Raw genomic sequence first — 8,578 nt, 5'->3', positions numbered from 1 at the left:
AAACCTACAAAAAATCACATCTTTAATAAAGTGCAAAACAACCTTATGATCATTAGTTCTTGTAGCAATGGCTTCAACCCATTTGGATACATAATCAACTGCCACTAATATGTATAAGTAGCCAAAAGATGATGGAAATGGTCCCATGAAGTCGATTCCCCAAACATCAAAAAGCTCTACCACCAAAATGTTGTTCAATGGCATCTCATTTCTTCGGCTAATGTTCCCCATCTTTTGGCACCTATCACAATTAGAACAAAAATCAAAAGCATCTTTGAATAAAGTAGGCCAAAAGAAACCAGATTGTAAAACTTTAAGAGATGTCTTTTTGGCACCAAAATGTCCGCCACATGCCAATGTATGACTGAACGTTAGAATGCTTTGTTGTTCACTCTCTGGGACACATCTCCTAATGAGTTGATCAGGGCAATATTTAAACAAATATGGTTCGTCCCAAACGTAGTGCTTGACCATGGCAAGGAACTTTTTTCTTTCCTGAAAAGAAATGTCATTTCTCATTACACCACAAGCAAGATAATTAACGAAATCAGCATACCACGGTTCTTTTTCTTGAACAACAAGGAGTTGTTCATCTGGAAATGATTCATTTAGAGGCAAAGGTTGTGCAACTCCATGGTTCTCATTAAGTCTTGACAAGTGGTCAGCCACAACATTATCACTTCCCTTTTTATCTCGAACCTCCAAGTCAAACTCTTGTAGTAAGAGTATCCATCTAATTAAGCGTGGTTTAGCATCCTTCTTTGTCATCAAATACCTAAGGGCTGCATGATCAGAAAACACAATAACTTTAGATCCCACAAGGTATGACCGAAACTTCTCTAAAGCAAAAACAATAGCAAGCAACTCCTTTTCAGTTGTGGAATAGTTAAGTTGAGCATCATTTAGAGTCCGACTTGCATAGTAGATCACGTGTGGAAGTTTGTTCACCCTTTGCCCTAAAACTGCACCAATAGCATAGTCAGAGGCATCACACATTAATTCAAAAGGTAAAGACCAATCTGGTGCCATAATAATTGGGGCCGAGGTTAATTCCTGTTTCAAAGTTTTGAATGCATCCATACAAGCTGTATCAAAATGAAATGCAACATCTTTAGCTAATAGATTGCATAATGGACGAGTGATCATTGAAAAGTTCTTAATGAAACGTCGATAAAAACCCGCATGTCCCAAAAAACTTCTCACTCCCTTCACGGTTGTGGGAGGTGCCATCTTGGTGATTATGTCAATTTTGGCTTTGTCCACCTCCATTCCTTTGCTAGAGATTACATGTCCCAACACAATTCCTTGTTTCACCATGAATTGGCATTTTTCCCAATTGAGAACCAAATTTGTTTCCTGACATCTTTGAAGTACTAAAGAGAGATGGTTAAGACATTCATCAAAAGAAGAACCAAACACTGAAAAGTCATCCATAAATACCTCAATGAATCTTTCTACCATGTCAGAAAAGATGGCCAACATACATCTTTGGAAAGTTGCTGGAGCATTGCAAAGTCCAAATGGCATTCTCCTATATGCAAATGTGCCAAAGGGGCAAGTAAAGGTAGTTTTCTCTTGATCCTCTGGAGCAATTGCAATTTGATTGTAACCTGAGTAACCATCCAGAAAACAATAATGTGAGTAACCTGCCAATCTCTCAAGCATTTGATCTATGAAAGGCATAGGAAAGTAATCTTTTCTAGTGCTAGAATTCAACTTCCTGTAATCAGTGCAAACACGCCAACTGGCTGTGGGCTTTGTGGGCACAAGCTCTTTGTTTTCATTTGTCATCACTGTGATTCCCACCTTCTTGGGTACCACCACTTCCTTCATGTGTGGATTGAGTCTTCTTTGTGGTTCACGGGTTGTCTTTGATCCATCCTCCAAAAGAATCCTATGCATGCACATGGTAGGGCTTATTCCCTTGATATCTGCAATAGACCATCCAATAGCTGATTTAGACTCTTTTAACACTCTCATTAGCTTATCTTCTTCATTTGGATTTAGGTCAGAAGCTATGATAACTGGAAGAGTTTCAAATTCAGCTAGATATGCATATTTAAGATGTGGTGGAAGTGGTTTAAGTTCAAGTTTTGGTGCCTTAACAATGGAAGGAATTAAATGTGACCTAGATGGTTCTAAATGCTCTACAAGAGGTGAAACATTTAAAGGATACGGTGCCAATGCTTCCAAGGCAGCTACTACTTTCATGAGTGCATCTTCTTCATCAAACTCATCTTGAGATTGAGTCAAAACAGTTTGTAATGGTTCACTAGATTGTGCCTGCAAGAACTTAGAGAAAACAAGTGAATCAAGCACATCAATGGCATAGCACTCAAGAGATGAAGAAGGATGAGAAAGAGACTCAAACACTTTAAATTGCACGGTCTCTCCTAGCACTGTCATAGTGAGGAGTCCGTTTTGCACATCAATGATAGTCTTGGCCGTGGCCATGAATGGTCTTCCAAGCAAAATAGGCAACTCTCTATCATGTATAGGAGCTTCTTCCATGTCCAACACTACAAAATCCGCAGGCAAGATTAGTTTATCAATTTGAACTAGAATATCCTCTACTATACCTCTTGGATACTTCACGGATCTGTCTGCAAGTTGTAATGAAATGGTGGTGGCTTTCAATTCCCCCAAACCTAGTTGAAGGTACACCGAATAAGGCATTAAATTGATGCTAGCACCCAAATCAAGCATTGCTTTTTCAACTTTATTTTCTCCTATAGTAATGTTGATAGAGAAACTCCCTGGATCTTTGAGCTTTGGTGGAAGTTTTCTTTGCAACACTGCACTTACATTCTCAGACACCACTACCTTCTCATGTGGTCCATACTTCCTTTTGTAGTTGTTTAACTCTTTGAAGAATTTCCCATAAGCTGGCATGTTCCTAATGACATCAAGCAAAGGTAAGTTAACATTCACTTTACTTAGAATATCAAAAATGTCCTTAAATGACTTATCCTGCTTGCTTTTGGCAAGTCTTCCAGGGAATGGTATTGGTGGAGTATAAGGCTTCTCGGCCTTGTGAAGATTTGGTGCTTCAAATGAGGAATTGGCAGGGCTTGGTTCCTCATTTGGTTTCTCATTTTCTCCTTGAGTAACCCCTGCATTCACATGATCAAATTCATTAGTAACTTCATTACCAACTCTATTATTGATAACCTTACCACTTCTAAGTGTAGTGATTGCTTTGGCTTGCTCTTGGTTCCTTTGAAGCATCACGGGTTGGCTTGGAAACTTTCCAATTTCTCTTTGGTTCAAGGCATCCGCAATCTGTCCCAATTGTGTCTCCATTTTGGTTAGGGCAGCCGAATGTTGTTGGAAAGTGCTATTGGTAGCTTGTTGGAATTGCAAGGTGTTTTGAGCTAACAACTTAACCGTATCCTCAAGTGTAGTGGCCGGTTTTGGTTGGAAGTTTTGGAATTGATTTTGATTTTGATTGTTGTTCCTCCATGAAAGATTGGGATGATCTCTCCAACTTGGGTTATATGTGTTTGAATACACATCATTCCTTGGCCTTTGATTGTAAGAATTCATGAGGTTCACTTGTTCTTGGACAAATTCGGGGTAGGCTTCTTTAGATGGACATTGATGAGTAAGGTGGTTTGGTATGTTGCAAATGGCACACACCTCATTTGCTTTTGGCACCATGTTGAGCACGGCTTCAAGCTTCTTCTCTAGGTTAGCTACCTGCAAGGAAAGTTCATGATTAGAATTTGTTTCATACACTCCAACTTTCTTACCCCTTAGATCTTTGTGTTGAGCATTAGACCCCAACATCTCATAAATGTTATATGACTCTTGAGCATTCTTTTTCTTCAAAGCTCCACCTGCTGCATTATCAACAGTTGATTGACATGTTTGGGTTAGTCCATCATAGAAAATTTGCATTTGTAAATGAAAAGGTAACCCATGGTGTGGACATTGCAACAAAAGGCCTTTAAAACGCTCCCAACACTCATTGAAAGGTTCTCCATCATCTTGTTTGAAATTGAAGATTTGTCCCCTTAATGTGGCTGTCTTTTGAGTGGAGAAGAACTTCTCCAAGAACTTCTTAGCCACGGCATCCCAAGTGATGAGGGAACCCGGTGCTAGAGTCATCAACCAACTCTTGGCCCTATCTTTCAATGTGTAAGGGAATACTCTCATCCTCAAATTTGCTTCACTTACTCCCTGCAAAGGTAAACCACTCACAACATTATAGAATTCTTTCACATGAGCTAAAGGATCTTCATTAGGTAAGCCATAAAACGAGGGAAGCATATGAAAATGTGAAGATTTAAGATCATAGTTTCTAGCTTCGGTGGGCAGCAAGATGCATGAAGGAGAATTTGGTATGATTGGTTGAGCAAAGTCCTCCAAAGCTCGAAGTTCATCTTGGTTGTCCGCCATCTCTTCTTCTCTTTCCCAATTAATGTGCTTAGATCCTTCACTTGTTGAACTAGGCGAATTCCCTTCCTCTTCTTCACGGAAATTGGGTGAATTTGTTGGCACAAAGTTGTCAAAAGTATTGCTCTTTAACCGTTCAATTCTTTGGCCTAACTCAACAAGTCTATTTGACATAAACTTCCTGAAAACAAAACAAACAAGTTTGAATATAAATTAGCACTCTACTTAAAATAAACATAACAAGGGTTCATAACTAAACAAGCAATTACAAGGGACTGAAATCAGTCCCCGGCAACGGCGCCATTTTTGTTGATGATATGTTTTAAACCTTCCTAATGCTAAAACATATTGAGTATAATAGCATAAGTAAGGGTGTCGAATCCACAGGGACTAATTGGACCTATATAATCACTTGTTTTGCAAGAACCATATTAAATGACTAAACTAGGCAACTTTAGACAGATTTGTTGTTGTAACTTAAAAACTCACAAGAATGATGACAACACAAGTAATGAATCAACAAGTAATAAAATGGAATAAAACCAATGGAGATGGAACTAGGGATTCGGTTTCACCATAGCTAAATTAATCCCATGTTTGTTAAATCAGTTTATGCTCATTCATTCACCTATTTCTTGAGTTTGTTTCACTTAGATATGATCAACCATATGATGTGTGGATTTGATCAAATCATCCTAGTCAAGAACCAAATTGTGATGTGCAACTTTGGTTCTCAACCAAGGATGTTTTATACATATGAAACTTTCACAAAACCAAAGGGGACACACGGCATGATGTTTGCCAAACATCCCCTTCATTTACTCCCAAATCTGCCAAAATTATGCATGATGTGTGCTTCTAATTTTGGCTACACAACCTGTGGTTAATTCAAGTGGTGATCAAGCATTAAAATCAACACACAAAGTCACAATAAAATCAGAGAATGAAACAAGAAATAGAAGGATCAAATGAGCATTATGAGTTAACTACATGGTTTTCTTGCTAGGCTACATCGAATCCCTAAGAGGAGATTAGTTACATTTCATGTTTACAAACGTTTTAACATAGAAATACATAACATGAATGAACATAGAATTGAGAAGAAGGAACCCTTGAAGCAAAACTGATGTTGAAATCCTTTAAGTGTAGCCTTCGGTCTTGATTCTCCAAATGTGATGCAACATGAAAGATGAGCAGCTTGTGGATGGGTGGTTTGTTTTAAATGGGAGAGAGGGTGGTCAGAAATTTGGATGGCTAAGTGAGTGAATGGTGGTGTTGCAGATGGGATAGAGAATGGACACAAAATGGAGTTTCTTGGTGTGTGAATGAGAGTGTGACCGAGAGAGCTTGAAGTGAGATTGCACGGACTTTAAATTGAAGTCCTAATGAGAACATGCAGCTGGAATTAGAGTAATGCATCTGCCAATCTGAAATGATGATGAATTTAAGTGATTTCTGAGGTGGTAAGGCACGGCATGTTGAAACACAAGCATGTGTAGGACTTATTTAATTCAAGAGGCATGTGCAATGGCTGCAATGTGCAGTGGACAACCAGAAATTGTTTTCCACATGCTGGAAAGGGAAAGAAAGGCACGGCATGGCTTGGTTTGGATGTGCAAAGGTGGCTGAATGACTTAGATTAATGAAGACACATGCATTGCTGCAAAAGGGAGTTGGAAAAGGTAAGGCAATGCACGGCAAGGTGTGAACACATGCATGTGATTGCATGTTTTGATGTTTAGAGGAAATGGAAGGCACGGCACAAATTGTGAACATGCATGTGATTGCATGTTTTGGAACCACCTAAGTTAATTCCAATGTTTTTGCCTTGTCTTGTCTCACCCAATATGGCCGAATGCCACCTTACACCTCCAAATGTGATCCTGAAATTCCATGCAGCCAAATAACTTCTAAAATCCTCATTTGAAACTTCAAATTGACTCCACAAGAACCTTCTCCACGTTTGGGATAATGCTCAGCTACCAAAAAGGGGTGATTTTACTTCATTTGCAATCCAATTGATCCTAAAACACACTTGGCTGCACACTAGCACAAAATAATGTAAAAACACAACTAGTTTGATTCAAAAACATCACAAAAATGCCAATTAAAGATGATATAAATGTACACAAAGTGTGTACATCACAAGCGAAGAATAATGAGATCATGCAACGACTTTAGAAAACAAGAATGCACAGATTAATATAATAACTCTCCAAATAAAGTTTAGGCTCAAGTCTCTCAGGGATGTAGCGTTAGTTTGAGTTTCTTCCTTCAAGCATGTTACAAAAACTGATATTTTTTTTCTTTTTGATTACATGTGAATTCATAAGTTATAACCACAACCAAGCATAAACCAAAGAGTAAATCAAACTTTCATCCATGTTTATAACTTTCTTTAACAGTCATGCAATTAAAAACCGAATCCTCATCATTGTGTTGGAAGGTACCCTAAGACACAAACAAACACACAAAAACAACTTAAAAACGACTCTTTTTGGGTTTTTTTTAAAACAATTTTTCAAATATTTTTTGGAATTTTCGGATTTTTGAATCAAAACACATTAAAACACACCAAAACAGCCTAAAAACATCTAAAAACAGCAAGAAACAACATTGGAAGTTATGAGTGAGAAAACCCTACGAATTTGCATCAAAACACTTTGGTTACCCCCCACACTTAAATCAAACATTGTCCTCAATGTTTCAAGCATAAACTAACACAAATAACAAACGACACACAAACAGCAACTAACACACTAAACATGGCAGAAACGAAATAATCAACAAAGAGAAGGGTTTAGGAACGCAAATCTGGAATTGGAGTGCTCTCTAGGTCTTCCTTTGTCGAATGCATGGGTTGCCTCCCACGAAGCGCTTGCTTTAACGTCTTCCAGCCGGACGGTACCTCTGTTTAAGCTTGACTAGGTTCCACGGCATGGAGGGGTACCTCCTCCACGACATGCTCCTCAAACGTCTCGTAATAGGGCTTCAATCGATGCCCATTCACTTTGAATTCTTGTTGCGTCCTTGAACTTTTGATTTGCACTGCACCATGAGGGAAAACATTAGTGACAATAAAAGGACCAACCCATTTGGAACGCAACTTACCCGGAAACAACCGAAGGCGAGAATTGAACAACAACACTTTCTGCCCAATAGAGAACGTCTTGGCACGAATCATCTTGTCATGGAATGCCGTCGTTTTCTCCTTGTAAATCCGGGCATTCTCATATGCTTCATTTCGGATTTCATCAAGCTCACACAATTGAAGCTTCCTATGTAGACCTGCGGCATCAAGGTCCATATTTAACATTTTAACGGCCCAATGTGCACGATGCTCTAACTCGACGGGAAGATGGCATGGCTTCCCATAGATGAGCCGAAAAGGTGACATCCCAATGGGGGTTTTGTAGGCAGTGCGATACGCCCACAATGCATCGTTTAAGCGCAAACTCCAATCCTTCCTTGTAGGCCCCACGGTCTTCTCGAGAATCTGCTTGATTTCCCTATTCGAAACCTCGGCTTGCCCGCTCGTTTGGGGATGATAAGGTGTGGCCACCTTATGCGTGACATTGTATTTCTTGAGCAACGCCTCGGTGGTTCGATTACAAAAATGGGAACCTCCATCACTGTTTGCACTCGTGGCATTCCAAACCTTGCAAAAATGTTAGTTTTCACAAAATCTGCAACCACTCGAGAATCATTAGTTCGGGTGGCTTTTGCTTCCACCCATTTCGACACAGAGTCCACAGCAAGCAATATATAAAGAAACCCATGTGATGAAGGAAAGGGACCTATAAAATCAATACCCCAAACATCAAAGATTTCAACACTAAAAATAGGGGTTTACGGCATTTGTTGTTTAGGACCAATAGTGCCCGTTCTTTGGCATCTATCACAAGACATGCAAAATGTTCTAGCATCCCTAAAGATGGTAGGCCAATAGAAACCACATTCTAACACCTTAAGTGCTGTTCTTTGAGTGCCAAAGTGTCCCCCACAAGCATAAGTGTGACAAAAGGTTAGAATAGCATTAAACTCAGAATCGTGCACACACCTACGTATAACTTGGTCAGGGCAATATTTCCATAAATACGGGTCATCCCACACATAAAACCGTGCCTCTTTCTTCAATTTATCACATTGGTGTTTAAGTAATTCACTAGGAACATGTTTA

General features: G+C 39.3%; 1 non-coding gene across 1 annotated transcript; it reads left to right on the top strand.

The window, feature by feature from the left end:
- Nucleotides 1–3,916: 3,916 nt before the first annotated feature.
- On the top strand, nt 3,917–4,027 carry LOC139198490 (small nucleolar RNA R71). Its single transcript, XR_011584018.1, has one exon. It is a non-coding gene; the product is annotated as a small nucleolar RNA R71 (small nucleolar RNA).
- Nucleotides 4,028–8,578: the final 4,551 nt, after the last annotated feature.

Source organism: Malus domestica, chromosome 08, assembly GCF_042453785.1.
Source record: "Malus domestica chromosome 08, GDT2T_hap1".
Classification (NCBI taxonomy): Eukaryota; Viridiplantae; Streptophyta; class Magnoliopsida; order Rosales; family Rosaceae; genus Malus; species Malus domestica.
Note: the sequence above shows the minus strand (reverse complement) of the source record. Positions and strands in the feature narration are given on the sequence as shown.